The following is a 14,977-nucleotide window of genomic DNA, read 5'->3' on the forward strand; positions in this document are numbered from 1 at the left end:
AGCTGGGAGGGGACATGGCCAGGACAGGTGACCCCCAACAGACCCAAGGGATGTTCCAGTCCATGCAACATCGAGCTCAGGATACAAGGTGGGGGGGACAAGGAGAAAGGGGGGATGTTATGCAATACTGTTTGTCTTCTCAAGTCCCCATTGCATGGGATGAGGCCCTGCTCTCCTGGGAGAAGGAGTGAGTGGCTGTGAGAGGTTTGGTGACTGGAGTTAAACTATGACAGTGGCTGAAGTTGTCCTTTTCCTTCACTTCATAACTAACCTAACTTCATAACTATAAATTAAGTAAATATTAGTCATGCTTTTGAAGGAAATAAAGAGAATTCTGTACTCTGGGGCCGCATGTCTGCATCATTTATTGCAGTTGCATTTTGAACCCACACTTAGTTTAACATTGGGTTTGTTTCCCAGCCTTTCAGTTGTCCTTCCTCCTGCTAAGGTGTTGGGCAGGGCAGGGAGTGAGCACTGTGGGTTTTTCCATCTGTCCTGCCTTGTGAGCTGGCAGCCATGAAACTACAGAATACCATTTTCTAAGTCTAGGAAAGAAACCTCATATGCTGTTGAGTCTCAATATTTATTGTCCACAGCAAAAATGCACTCTTAAAAAAAATTTAACTCTCTTGAGATTTTGTTCTATTTCTACAGGGTTGGCGTTACTTCAGACTGAGTGCAAGATAAATTCATGTGTTTTGCACAAGAAAGTGTTTTATCCATTTTCACTTGCTAAAGCACACAAAGTTCATCTATCATTATGAAATCCAAAGGAAAACAGAGGATTTGGATATTATTGCTTGATGTTTTCTGCAAAAAAATCAATAATTTTTCAAGGAGTTTTACAGCATTGATATTTTGTTAAGCAAGCACATCTGTTTCCAGATGTAGGTTGTTCAGTTTGTCCAGGGTGTCTCAGCATTTATTTAAGCCATGAGCTCCCACACCCAGCCCTGTATTTACCCAATTTACTAGACTCTCATCCTTTAGAGATTCTTTTTGTACATGCCACCTACTGCTTCATCCACAAACAAGATCAATTTATTTTCCTGGACCCAACACTACAGGCATAGCAAGTCTCTCTGAACTGTCACAGGTCACATGTGAAATGGCCTTTTAAAGATGTGTTTATAGCTGCTGTAAATCTCTCTATTTCCTCTCCTACTGCAGAACAGAGTGTTTCAGAACAGGGCTCCTTTGAGGAACTCTTAGCAGGACGTTTGCAGCACTCAGGAGGATGCTGGGGTAAGGTCCCTCTAATGAGGGCAAACTTTACAACTTGCAGTTTTCTAGAATTCAATAAAAATTGAATAGGTTTGGAAGCTGATGTGCTGCCTTCTGGCCCAGAGGTTGTGGTGGTGTTGTTTTGACTGGATTGTGTAGAAGACGATGGAGGGAAGTGAGGCACAAGAGAGAAACTAAAGGACAACAGAAAAGCAGAAGAGAGGACAGTAAGGCAGAGGCAAAGAAACTGAGGAGTGGAAATCTCAGTTGCTCTGGGGTTAACCTGCTGGAGCTATTGAAAATTATCCTAATTTAAATAATGATCAGGAACTAAAAATTACATCATTAACCCAGGCAAAATCTTCCTGAAATGCTGCTGCTTTCGTCTCTAAGTGCCTGTCACTGCAGGTGGCACTCACCGACCTTTCCAGTCACTCTTACCTCCAGCACAGTCATTATTTTATCACCTTTCTTCCCTCTTCCACACAGGAGAATGGGGTAGTACCAGTGCGCTGGAATTGTCCTTTTTTCTTTCATCCAAACTCAGCTGGATTCTCAGCATCGACTTCTGCAGGACTTGTCAGTACATTCTCTTTCCTGCTGTATGAACGTCATCATCTTGGCTCCAACCCCTGTACAGAATCACAGAATGGTTTGGGTTGGGAGGGACCTTGAAGAATATTTAAATCCAAGCCCCTGCCATGGGCAGGGACACCTTCACCTTTCACCCTTCCAGGTTGCTCCAGGCCCCATCCAACCTGGCTTTTGTCTTTAGCTCTTGTCTTCTCTCATTCCTGAGAGACATGTGAAACTTTAAGAGTAATCTCCCCGTACACAAAGTTCTCTGTAAAGCCCATTTTCACTTGAGTTCCCCCCTTGTTCACAGGATTTGCTGCTCCTCAGCCACTTCACTCATAAATATATTTTTTACTTTTTCTCACACTGATCCTTGTGTATAAGGTAAATAATTCTAATAGAGCTGCCCACCCACTTCTGTGTCCTGTATGATTCCTTGTGAGTCTCTGCCTGTGAGTCGCTGTTATGTCTGAGTGGGGATATCAGATGCATTGCACTTCCTGGCTTTGCTTCTCCAAATATTCCTTTCCTCTTAACTTTCCCCATTTCCACTATTTCTGATGGAAATTCAAAGAGGTAGCTGAGCAGCCAGCATGTCCAACAGCATTAGGTGTGCTTTTTGCCTTTCATCTCATAAATGGTCAAGAAATTTAGGGCTGGAACCTGTGATTAATGTGTTGCTGGGGTAGTGGAAAATGTCCATAACTCTGTGACTGTGGTCAGTGAAAGGGTATTTTCTCTCAATGTGATGGACTCCTGACCCTCTGGGTGGGATGGTGATCCTGGGACACCAGGTTGCTTAACTGGGAATTGTTGCTTAATTGGGAATTTGTATGGGTTCTTTTAAAGAACAGAAGTGTTGACAGGAGCAGCAGTATTAACTGGTTTAGTCTTTTATGTCTGAGTATCATAGAAACCAAATTCTATTACAATATTTGCATAAGTCATTAAGCACACAGAATTTTGTTTAAAACTTTTAGAGACATTACAATTACCTTTAGCTGCAAAGAGCAGTAAATCAGTAATGTATATTAATCCCAATTCCTAAGCAAATACACACACTTAATTTAACTTTTTCTCTTCAGGAGCATTCACATATTAAAGAGAGCTGTGCAGGCTCTTGCTGTCCAGCTCTGACAGACTGGAACACGATCAGGAGGCTGCCTTGAAATTAATTTTTATTCCAAAGCTTTTGCTGCCAATTCCTTCACCTCTCAGTGTCTGAAACTAAGCCCCCCAGTGAAGCAGGTGCTTGGCTATGCCCATGGCCTGGCCTCTGGCCTCTCCTGGCTGCTGAAGGTTTTTGCTTGGACTTTCAGCAGCTGTTCCTGCCTGTGACCCCCTCTGTCTGGGACATTAATTCTACTTCAGGTCACTGTTTCTTTGGTGGTCATTCTGAATTAGCCACCCACTCCAGCATTCCAGTTGTAGGACCACCTCCATTGAATTTTGATTACGACAGTATCGCAGTCACTACTTGTAAAGATTTTTGGGTCTCCTGATGTACTGCTTTGTCTTCTTGTTTATTATTACACTGTTTCATGCTTCCATTTATCAGATGTGTGATTCTACCGTCACTTCAGAGAACTCACAAAAAGAACCTGTTTAGGTTATTCCTAATTAGGCATCAAAAAGCCTCTGCGCTGTGTTTCACATCTTCTTGACATTTCAGCAATGAAACAGATTTTCCATTATTTTTTAGGTCTGAATGGGAATGAGAGAAAAGTCCCTTACTTACAATTCAAAATTCTGGCATTGGGCACCACGTCATGATATTTGGGACAAGTGGGATCAAGTGCTCTCAAGTCAAGTGAGCTGTTTTCCTGGTGTATAGAAAAGTATAGCTCACAAAAAACCCTCAGTGCATGAAATGTGCTCCACCAACATACTTTTCTTTTTCTAACAGTTGCATGGCCATTCCTCCAGCCACAGAGCAAAGATAAGGAAAGAATTAGAGACTTTACTCTGAATACCTTTGCAAAAAAGCCAGAGGTTTTTTCTAAAGTAATTCATCTCCAAGAACCACCAGCTTTCTGTATTTTCATGAGTTTTGTGACAAAAACAACCTGCTAAAAATGTTTTAAACATTTCAACTGCTTTTGTGTCATTACAATTTTCCCTGTATGATTAAGCATAAGGCATTCCTTGATCTACATTTTGTGAGAGATAAAAGTTTCAACAAAATTGTGGAAGGTTCCTCATTGCAACAGGTTAGAAAACCAGGAGGGAAGACACAAAGCCACACACAGTCTCCCATCTTTCCAGGCAGGATATGTATCCACTTCATCTCATCAGAGAGCTGAATCTCTCCTTTGGTGGGGCATTTGCCTAACGATCTTCCACCCATGGTAAAATACCCAGGGAGGTTCTCCATGGCCTCCAGATTTCTCAAAGGTAGCACCACTGCCTGCCTTTCTGGTTACTTTTGTATTTGCCTTGTTATTTACCCCTTGACTTTAAGCCTCTTCTTTGGGAAATATATTAAATAGAAGTGACTTTCTTTTCTGTGACAGTCAGTCTGATGTGTTATGGACTGAAGTTTTAAAATGTGTTGTAATTGAGGTACTGAAAAGAAAACTTTCTGCATGTTAGGCAGCCTCAGTAGAGACCTTCCTCTTTCTCTGTGTTAAAAAAACATAAATAAATGTCTGTATTATCAGAATGGGACACCTGCAACAGCTTGAGAAGGGCAACTGGAGACACCTAGCACAGCACAGATGTTCCCTCCACTGCTGTCAGGTAAACAAGATGCTGTCTGTCTGGAAAAGGACTGCTGAACACTTGGAAATCCCACAGGACTTTCCCCTGTGGCTCCCTAGGAACTGTGCCTACTCCTGAAAAAAATGGTCCTGAAAGATTTTGAACTGGGAGCCGAGATTCTTCTTGAATGCAGTAGCCCACCCACCAGAGCTACTTACAGCTCCTTTGAGGAACCTGGGAAATTCAATAGCAAACAACTAAACACCCAAGTCTGCATTTTGTCTTTTGAAATCTTAAGGTTGTCCCCTTAATTAGTCTGGAAAGCTCTGGAAGGTGGAGACTGAGAAGTTGTGTTGCAGAAAGGAAATCCAATTCTGAGGAGAAAAAGCTTGTTTGCTGTAGAAATAGACTCCCCAAGGCAAGAGGATTTTAGGCAGGATGCACCACATGAAGCCAGGCTGGATATTAACTGTTCAGATGGGGTGTTGAAGGAATATTATTTGCCCAGTGGAGGAGGTGTTTGCTAACTTGAAAAAAAAAAAAAAAGGAAGGAATTTAATTTCTGTCAGTCTGTGCTCTTCTCCTGGTGCTTAAGAGTTTTCCAGGGTTTTCCAATCATGCACGTGAGATGTGTAGAGAAGTTGTAGCTTCCCCTGAGTCAGCGTAGTGTAATAACATTGCCTGGGAACTGGGGAGAAATCCATAGTTTTCCTTTCTTCCTCAGATATTCCTGGCGGAGAGATGGGTGGGTGACTCGTGCAGACTGAAAGGTGTCTCAGTCTAATTCCTATTGTTCCAAAGTAAATCTGCTTTCCATTCCTGTCTCTGACTCATGTTGATTGCAGAAATCCATTCACATTTAGCAGGGAAATTTGCACTCAATAAACTCCTCTGCAGGAACATTCCACTGTCTTAGGCTGATGTATGAGGAAGTTCCACATCTTTCCTGCTTGAGTTTGACCTTTCAGGATGGAGTCCTGTACTGCCCGAGGGATGTACCTGTCCAGATCGCCATCACCAGGAACCTGGGAGCCTCTCAGGTAACTGTTCACTGCTGGGAACAGTGCACTGGGTGCCCACATCTGGGCTTTGGTCCCTGGAGTTTTCTAGTGTCACAGAGAGAGGGAAGCAGGACATGAACCTGATCTTACCGAGGGACCGTGTACATGGTACTTCATATTGCTGGTATTCTCTTTCTGTAGGACTCTGTAGGCCTGCCTACTTTTCGTGAAAGTCCCTGATAGATTCACTTTGTTCTCAAAGACACAACTCAAACCTGGTTACTTCTCTACATTCTTTTCTTCTGTGTTTAATTCAGTTCATTTAGGATTCCGTACATGGGGGTGTGGTGTGCACAGCCATGCAGAGGTACATGAGTGATTGCACCTCTGGCCTTGTCTGGGGTTTTGGTGACAGTAGTGAAGAAATAAATAAAAAAATTTCTTCCATGTGTAGTTTCTGTGTATCTTTAGGTGACCTGACTAGGACTGATTGCTCTGTCGTTGAGGAAAAGCGCTGCTGTCACCCTATGTCTCTCTTCTCTTTTTGAAACTTTAATTTCTGCACAGTATAACTTGTCTAAATAGGAAAAGCTTTTACATTACCAGCAGGAAATGTGAACCAGCTTGTTTACCACCTGAGGTTATACACGTGTGTGTAAAATATCCCTAAATGGAATGCTTAACATACAAAGCCTTTTTATTTGTCACCTGCCAGGATGTCCATGTGCCTGTGGGGTCAGTCCATTAGCACTGAAAGGGACAATCCTTTCCCTGGGCACCATGCTCTGAAATACCTGACTGGGGTCACCACTTTGTTTAACTTCATTGCTGCCAGTTTAGCTTATAAAAATATGGATGGATTTTCTTTTCTTTTTAACAACACGCTTCAAGCAATGATGTTTTTCTTTAAGCAAAAAATATTTCTGTATAAAATGTCACATCTAGAATATCCCATTTGTTATTAGTCTCTAAGGAAGCCTGAACTTTTGCACTAGAAGTGAACAGGGTCACCAGAACAATTTGTTCTTTGTCTATCCCGTTACACATCAACTCTAAAGATTTCCAAAGATCCTCTGGACAGCTGTAGGCTAGAAACACATTCCCAATACAACCGAGGCACTTTGCCTCTTGCTGGCTGCAGTCAGCCACTACCCAGATTCCATCCCAGTGGTTCTCCCATCAAGGGATTTGATTTTTCTGGGTGACTCATTTTCTGTAGACTCTGGTTTATTATTATTTTTTTTTTAATGGCCTGCTGTTTGATTGGTTTTTCTCCATTAATTTTCACTTCTGTCCATCAAGGTGAGGCTGACTGCCCTGTGGGGTTTTTTTCCTCTGGCTCCTGTGGATGGGTTATTTTTTTCCTTGGTTTTGACAGGAGGAAGGAACAGTGGAAGAACTAAAAATTGATATGGTTTAAAGCAAGCCTGGGATTTCTTTCAAATTGAGCTTGATAGTATATGTTCTCCTCATTAACATCATCTGGATACCAAGTAGAGATTTGATGCTGCAGCATAAGCAGCAGAACACTGTGGATTTTATAACTCCATGATCATTAAAAGTAGGAGTTTGCTGCAGAAGAGCATTTGTCGTCTCTTTAGTTGGTGTCTATTATGTCAGATTTTAGGACACTTTAATTACTTCTAAGGTGCCAAATTGAAAACCTACCCTTCTTTCATGAGTTTGTGCCTCTGACTCAGAAACTTGGGTGCCTTGTTCCATCACTGGAAAATAATATGTAGTGTCCTGTGGTTTGCACATTGTTAGTTTAGGGTGCAGTTTTAATCCATACTTTCTTGTTTCAATTTGGGATCACTGATTTTCATGGACCACTAGGCTCTGTACATCTAACAAACTACAATTTCTGCAATCATACATTGAAATTAGTTTGTAAGACTTTCACTGGAACTCAATCATAAGGTGTGAAGGGCTTTGCTGCGGTAGTGTGATAACAAAATTAAACCGTTTTGAGTAGTTTTTCGTGTATGCAGTGCACAAAACTGTGTTGCTCTCAAATGCAGTGACTCAATTAATATGAAACAAGACAAAAGTTTTCCCCTGCCCAATCTCAAAAGACAGATTGCTGTACTTTTTTCTTCTATGTCAACTTTCTCTATGCAAAGCTTCATACAGCGCAGGAGAAAGTCTGAGAGAACAAGGTCTAAAATACTCCCTGAGACTTCAGGTGTCACAGGGTTGTCCTCTGCAGAATAAAAAAGCCTTTGCCTTGGTTGTCATTGCTGTGAATTCAGTGAAGGCTGTAGTTGTGCTTGATCCCAGCTCAGGATCTCATGGCAAGACAAGTCTATTCTGAAGGCCATCCCCTCTATTTTTGATGAAAATTAATAAAGAATTGTTCTGTAGACATTATGCACTGACTCAAGAGGAAGCACAAGTGATGCCTTATCCCAGCCATGTTTGGTCCTAAGGCAGGAAAACAATTGGATGGATGAGGTTCCCTGGGAAGTTGCAGGGAGAAGTCACAGGGCTGGATGTGAAACCAAAAATAGCTGAAGTGAGATAACGAGAGATACACAGAGAGTGGGAAGCTTGTTTTCTTGTACTTCTTCCTTTCTGCCTTTCTCACAGGTGTTTGTGTTCAGAGCCTTGTGTTGTCTGGTTTCTGTTCTTTCTCCTGAGGAATGCAGCACAGCTCTCCTGGCAATCAGATGAGGAAGAAAGAGACTGAAAACCTCCTCATTGCACCCAGGCCAAGGGAGAAGCGCAGGCAGAGTTCTAATCCAGGGCTTCCAATACTTACGGTACTGATTTGGCTTTTTTAAAATAAATCATTTCACTTCTTATTAAAAAACCAAAAAGCCTGAGTTTGAATTAGGCAGATCTCTTTTGCTGTTAAAGCCAATAAAGAGAAAGATTTTATTTAATTCCGAGGTAAAGTATTTTTTGCCAGGTACTTCTTCTTTGTGTTTTACACATGTTCATATACTACAAGTAAGAGTATTGCTGCTCCCCTGTACTCCTTCATGGCATTAAGGAAGAGAAGATTTTTAGTTGTGTATGATTGATGTATTTCTCTTTGTCCAGTGGTTTTTTTTTTATTTTACGTTAGGTTTGAGAGGCATGTATTTAACAAGATAACTCAAATTGATATGTGTGGCTTGACTAGAGATATATATGTATACACACACTATTTCAGTAATGAAGGAAGCCAATGATAACTTTGATATCAAAACATACGATGATGACATTTGAAGTTAAATTTAAAATAACTACTGCAAAAAATTATTGCTGATACTTTGTAATGATATCTTAAGGTCCAGTCCTTAATGGCTTTCTTTGAACTGATCAGGGTCTTTTTGTCACCTGCCACTGGTATAATTGAATTTGATACAAATTCACAAGGCCTAAGAAGATGATAACAAAAATCTTACTTTCTATAATACCCTGCCATACCTGACAGTGTTTGTATGGACCTGAAGTTGTGCTCTCTTCCTTGGTTAGCAGCCTGATTCTTCAGTTAGATATTTAAGCACGGAAACCAAAGAATCAGTCATCCCTGTAATTAGCTTTCTTTGGTTGTTAAGAGCCAGCAAAGAAAGGTTTGTCATTATTACAGGCAGATCACCAGTTCTGCTGTGTTAAGGTTGTGAACTGTTCTCTCTTTAAAGGTTGACTGTCTCCTGCATGCTTTAAAGTACATGTTTTTACAAAGATTGCCTCACAAATGAATGAGTCTCACATCTGTGTTGAGAGTCATTAGAAACAGGATTTTTCTCACTCTTATTTTATTCCGGTTGAAAAGAATACTAAGGAAGTTGTTTCTGTTACAGAAAGAACATCCTATCATTTTTCTCCCTGAAAGTCACCAGTGCTTCACCTCATTTGGTCTCACTTCTGTCGGCAGAACTGTGCTGTTGGTACAGCTGGCATTGGGTGGATGGGTGTTTTTTCTGGCAGGGAATACACATTAAAAGTCTTTGCTGCAGAGAATGTCCCAGAGGTCTTCTGCTGCTCTGAGCTAGGTTGAAAACTGTGCATATTTCCCTTGGAAAGTGAAACTCTCTTTTCTGCCAGAGCAGAGTTGACCTAAAGAGCTTTTCTGGTGGGGATCCAACATTGCTGCTTTTCCCTTGGAGGGGGAGATTGTCCTGGGCGTCATTCACACACAGGCCTTGTCTGATTGGCAAGAGGAAAAGGTAACATGTTTATCACAAATGGTGGAAAAGGAGCTGTTCAACTCTTGCTGGAAAGACTGGGACAGTTTCTTTCTTTCTAGAACATGTTGTTCAGCAGTCTTCTGCATTTAAGAATTTCATAAATTCTGGAGACATTATTACTAAACTTAATCACATCTTGGTGAATTCGCTGTCAAAAAATACAGTGAGAATTATATCAGCCCTGTGAGAGCTGCCCCCTGAGCACAGACAAGCACTTCTGTTCTACGCAGAACACCTTTCCTTTTGTGTGCCAGATGTTTCTCTGGCTTTTCTCCATAATGCTGTTCCCATCCTCCTGTGGCAGCACAGTCCTGAATTCACTCTCATGGTGTTCTTTATCCACAGATTAGTGTGTGGGAGGTCACTGGATAAATGCTTCACATCCCCTGCTGTCCTCAGGGAATAGAAGTTGCATCCTCAAATCCGATTATTTACTGAACCGGCTGTGCTGGAGCCAACGTTTTCGGAAAAGTATTTTCAGGCCTCTTTGGTTTTTAAAATGGTTTATTGATATATGGGCTATTATCCCTTTTAACAACAAAACATGAAGTGTTCCAAGGTGACCAACTTTTTCCAGCAACCAGGGTTTTTTTCCAGGTATCAGAATTCTGTGGGTACCTTTGGGCAATGCCTTTCTCTTTTTGACAGCTGAGCGTTGGTTACCCTGTGCGCTCTGCACCTGCATCAGCCAGCCCAGACAGCACATCCTGCAGCTCAGGAGGGCATTGGGGTTCCAGGGGCCTTAAAAAGGGCCACATCAGTCTGGTGTGTTTCTAATGATGCTGATGAGACCACAGAGAGAATCACTTTGATTGAAGGGGTAGGTATGTGGTGAAGAAACAGCTCATAAAACACACAGTCTGCAAGTGTAACATTACTTCATGAAAAAAGGTGCAAGGAGCCAAATCCTCTGAAGCAACTCAGTGGTAATAGGAGTACAAACCCATGTGCACCTGTGGCTGTTGGACATGTGTAGGAACACTTGGAACAAAGACCGTCCCACAGGGGCTTCCCTGTGCTGAGGGCTGGGTGGGCCGGCACCGAGCTCTCAGGACTGTGTGCTCTCAAGGTGGAGCCTTTTTTAACAAACTCAAGACCCACATCATCGTATGCTGACAACACTGGAAAGCAGATATTCAGAGCTATTCTGCCAGCAACCAGACTGACTTTATTTGGGGATATTTTAGGAAATATGATGGAAACAGGAAGTTCTGCCTGCCATGTAGAGCACAATGAGTCAGCAGCTGCTTAGTGTGGTGGTGGTGAAGAAAACAAAAGCAAGTAACACACAGATGCAATTTTCCCTCACTTGTACAAGGCCTCCACAGTCAGATGTGATTTCTCCTAGAAGAGACAAAAAAGAATGTCCCTTGTACCCATTCTGCCTTCGTCTGTAATTGAATTATAATCGCCCCCATTGCTCTTGTAGAGAAAGCCGGTGGTAAAATGTTACTTCAGAGTGTTTTGGGCAACACAGAAATTTGCTTAAAGGTTATTAATGCTCATACTGAAGTGCTCTAGAGGTGGCTTTAAGAATATTCTTGGGCTATTCTAATGTTAATACAGAAATAACAGGGAAAGGAAGTTATTATTGCATTTGGATTGCAAACTGGCAGGGGGTTAAGTCCATCCAAGCTATCACTTACACAAATGTTCTTTGGTTCCCCTTTTCAGGGCAAAGTGAAAGTTCATAGCTCAGTTGTTGACAATTGCTTGTCCCAATTAAAAAAATAGATTTATTTGTGGCAGACATGATAAAAAGTTAACAGTGGTTTTGCTGCTTCTTGTAATTGAAAAGAAATATAGTGCTAATTTTTAACTTTTTAAAAAGAAGTTTTTGCAGGTGCACCAGGGGATAAATGTGTGCTGAATAGAAATTTTAACACAACTGTTGGTACTTGTTTGAGGAATATAGTCACAATAAAAACAGAGTTCACCAAAGAGCAACTTGAGAGGCGATTTTCCATTTTTGTGCAGCTAATTAAGCACAGAAATGAAGCAATGGTGCTGGAGTTTTCCACACGGCTGACAAACGCAGTGAGAAATTCAGCTGCTGAAATTGGAAATAAAGAAAAATTCAATAATTAGCAAAGTGTGTTGGGCATATGGAGAGGTTTTCCATATTTTGACTTTGCTGAAGCATTGATAATTTCCTTTGAGCTGGTGGAAAAACCAGAATTTGGTGGACTGAAAAACTGAAGTGATACAAAAAAAATCTTCAGTAGTTGGCAGAGAGCTGCGTAAAAGAACTGCAGGAATGTTTGGGAAGTGTAGGAACAGCCTGGAGAGACAGGAGATCCTCTGATGAGGTCACTTGTTAACAAAGCTCTTGGTCATGACCAAAAAATGGAAGGAGTGAGAAGCAAGACAAAACTCATATTCTCACCCCTCATTCGTAGAGTTTGGATTTAATCTTATTACTGACTGAGATTTCCACAAGCTAAGCATTAAAATGTAGTAAGTCATTAATTTTTTGTTTCTTGCTTTTCTGTCAGAACAGCAAAAACGGTTATTTTTTGCAGTTTTATCCCATGTAAATTGGAGCATTTGAACAGAGATGGAATCTGGCATAAAGTGCTCCTAAGGAACCTTGTTTGTCTGGACTTGATGGTGTGTTCCCAAAGTGGACAGGTAGCACTGTCCAGGTTTCGGAATGTTATTTCACAGAATTCCATGGCTTTTCAAATAACATTTGAAGAATTTTCTCTGTGAGTGGTAGAAGGTGGAGGTGGCTGTGGTTTTTCCTCCCTCATTAAGACAATGAAATAATTCAATAGAAAATACTGATTATGTCTTACATATATATAACCAAGACTAGTGACTATAAAGAACCAAGACTAATTAACTTCTCTATGTAGCCAGATTGTGGTTAACAAATTCAAAGTAATCATATTAATTAGCTCATTGACAGTTTAATTGTGGTCAGTTTTAAAATTATTCGACAATACTAGAAAGAAAAATCTTTTTTAGGAACTAATCATTTCATTCATGAATATTATTTCTTCAGAAGTGAGAATTGGAAGAACATTCATCAAATGTGAGTCACGGCATAATAGAATCATACCAGAGTCTGTGGAATCCTTCAGAAATTATGGAACGAAGTTGCTAAAGTGACTAATTTGCAATTGTGAGTTTGAGAGGTGATTAACACAGTGTCAGCTACTATTGAATCTGTTTCCATAAATTAGATACCACTTCATTTCACTTGTCCTATTAAAATTATTTAAGTAAAACTACGGTTCTCTACCCTATAACATTTACCAAATGCTTGCAAATTTTCTCTGTGTAATTTACACAATAAATGGAATTTCCTTTTTTTTCTCTGTGTTTTGTATAAAATACATAAGAGAAAGAATTTGCTCAGTAAACGCTATACTTGAGCAAGTAAATAAAGTCACATATCCAATGAAAAGAAAGGGAAGATATGTTTTTCTTACATGTCAAAAACCCCCAAATACAAAGGAATAATCAGTGCTGCTTTAATTCAATCTAAATGAAATGGCAGCAAAAAAGATACAGTGGGGAGAAAAGAAAAATTGTCCTGCTCCTGATGGATCGTTGTGTGCAAAACAGAGTTGGAGATGACAGGGGAATATCAGAAATCAAAGAAAGCTCTTAAAGATGCCTCTGTAGTGGCTGGCAAATGGCCACCTGACCCAAGATGGGAAGTTCTGGAGCCAGCTCTTGAGGATCTGTGGGAGGGGGATGTGTTTCCATGGTGTCCTTGAGGTTTCAGAGAACTCGAATAGAAATGGAAATGATATTTGTAATCCAGGTGAAAGAAGCAGGGGGAAATAAAGAATTGTAAAAGAGTTTTCTCTGGGGCAAGATTTGTTTGTAGAAGGAATTGTTTGTAGAGCCAAAGGTCGTACTGGAATGCTTCCCTGCAGGAACTAAGGCATTCAAGGCCTGTTCTGATGCCTGTGGTAGTCAGCAGAAGGATGCTTACTGACTTGAGTGCACTCTGCAGGAGATTTCCACAACTCTTGGCCTCACTTAAGTTGTCTTGCTTGTGTCATGTTGACCTCATTTTGCTTGAAGCAGAGGATGAGGAGTGATGGACATTGAGAACAAGCCAGCCAACACTCAGCAGGGAGCTCAGGCTCTCGAGGTGGCTGTGACAGCTATTGGCAGGAATGGAAAATGGGATTTATTTTTCTAGCACATGTCAAGCATGTGCCAAAATGAGTGATCCACCGGATTGCACTCGAAATGAACAGGATCTGTGCATTTTGGGATGCAGCTTTCCCATCCTGGAGTTTTGTGACTGAGGGTTCAACGGTGTTCTCCAAGCTTTTGTGATCCTGGGGAGTCCTGATGATAACACTGGAGAATGACAGAATTTATACACTAGACCAGGCTGCCTCATCCAGGCAGGAATAAAATCCCAATTTTTAAAACATATTCTTTGCCTAAATGGCTGCATTTTCGACAGTGGATCCCGTCCTTGTTCTGCCTTTAGAAATTTACACTCGGGAATCAGGAAAAAATCCAGCTCCCTCTTTCTATTTTGAGTGGTTGTCACACCAGGAGATGGATCATTAACGAGAACGTGGGAAACTCCTGTCTCGTAGCATCGCAGGCATATTTTATCTGTAAGGTAGGAACGGCCTCATTTCCAGTTTGATTGAAAGAAATTTTGTCCATCCTCCAAGAAAATGGTCAAATACTTTCCTTCCTTAAGCAGATGAACAATTCATCTCTACACCTTGAGTGTTTGCAAAGTCCAACCTAAAAACCCCAAACGTTTTTATTAAATGTACTTTCTCCTCATGTCCATGTACTAGTTTGAAAACAAACCAGTGGGAGGCACCAAGTCAGAATAACAATTTAATAGGGAAGTTAAAGAAAAGGGGAAAAAAAAAAAAAACACTGGTCCATGACAGAGTCAGGATACAACCTGACACCTGTTAGTCAGGGTAGTGGTAGCAGTCCGATAAAATGGTGGCTTCAGTCCTCCTGAAGTGATGGATGTGGCAGTGACCCGGTAGAAAGGGCCTGCTCTTCCTCAGAAGGTCCTGTGGTGGTTGTGTAGCTCCTGTCCTCTGGGAATCCAGCGGAAAGGTGTCTGTGGTGTTCAGAATCTCAGATTGTATCCAGGATGGAATGCTTGGTTCCTCCCTCTGGGTGGAGCATCTCACAATGGGGTAATGAGTCATGAGGCAAAGTGTTGATTAGGCTGATTAACAGAAGATAGTCCAGAGGGAGTTATCTCTGAGTCATGCGGCAGGACAATGATGGGCCATTAACAGAAAGATAGTCTGGGGGGAGGAGGCAAGGAAACACTGCCCCACCTGG

At 41.3% G+C, this 14,977-nt stretch overlaps 1 long non-coding RNA gene across 1 annotated transcript in view; it reads left to right on the plus strand.

The window, feature by feature from the left end:
* LOC125329741 overlaps window positions 1-14,977 on the plus strand; it is a 57,968-nt gene that overhangs the window by 1,983 nt on the left and 41,008 nt on the right. The gene's annotated exons all lie outside the window — the stretch shown is intronic.

Source organism: Corvus hawaiiensis, chromosome 8 (genome assembly GCF_020740725.1).
Source record: "Corvus hawaiiensis isolate bCorHaw1 chromosome 8, bCorHaw1.pri.cur, whole genome shotgun sequence".
Taxonomy (NCBI): Eukaryota; Metazoa; Chordata; class Aves; order Passeriformes; family Corvidae; genus Corvus; species Corvus hawaiiensis.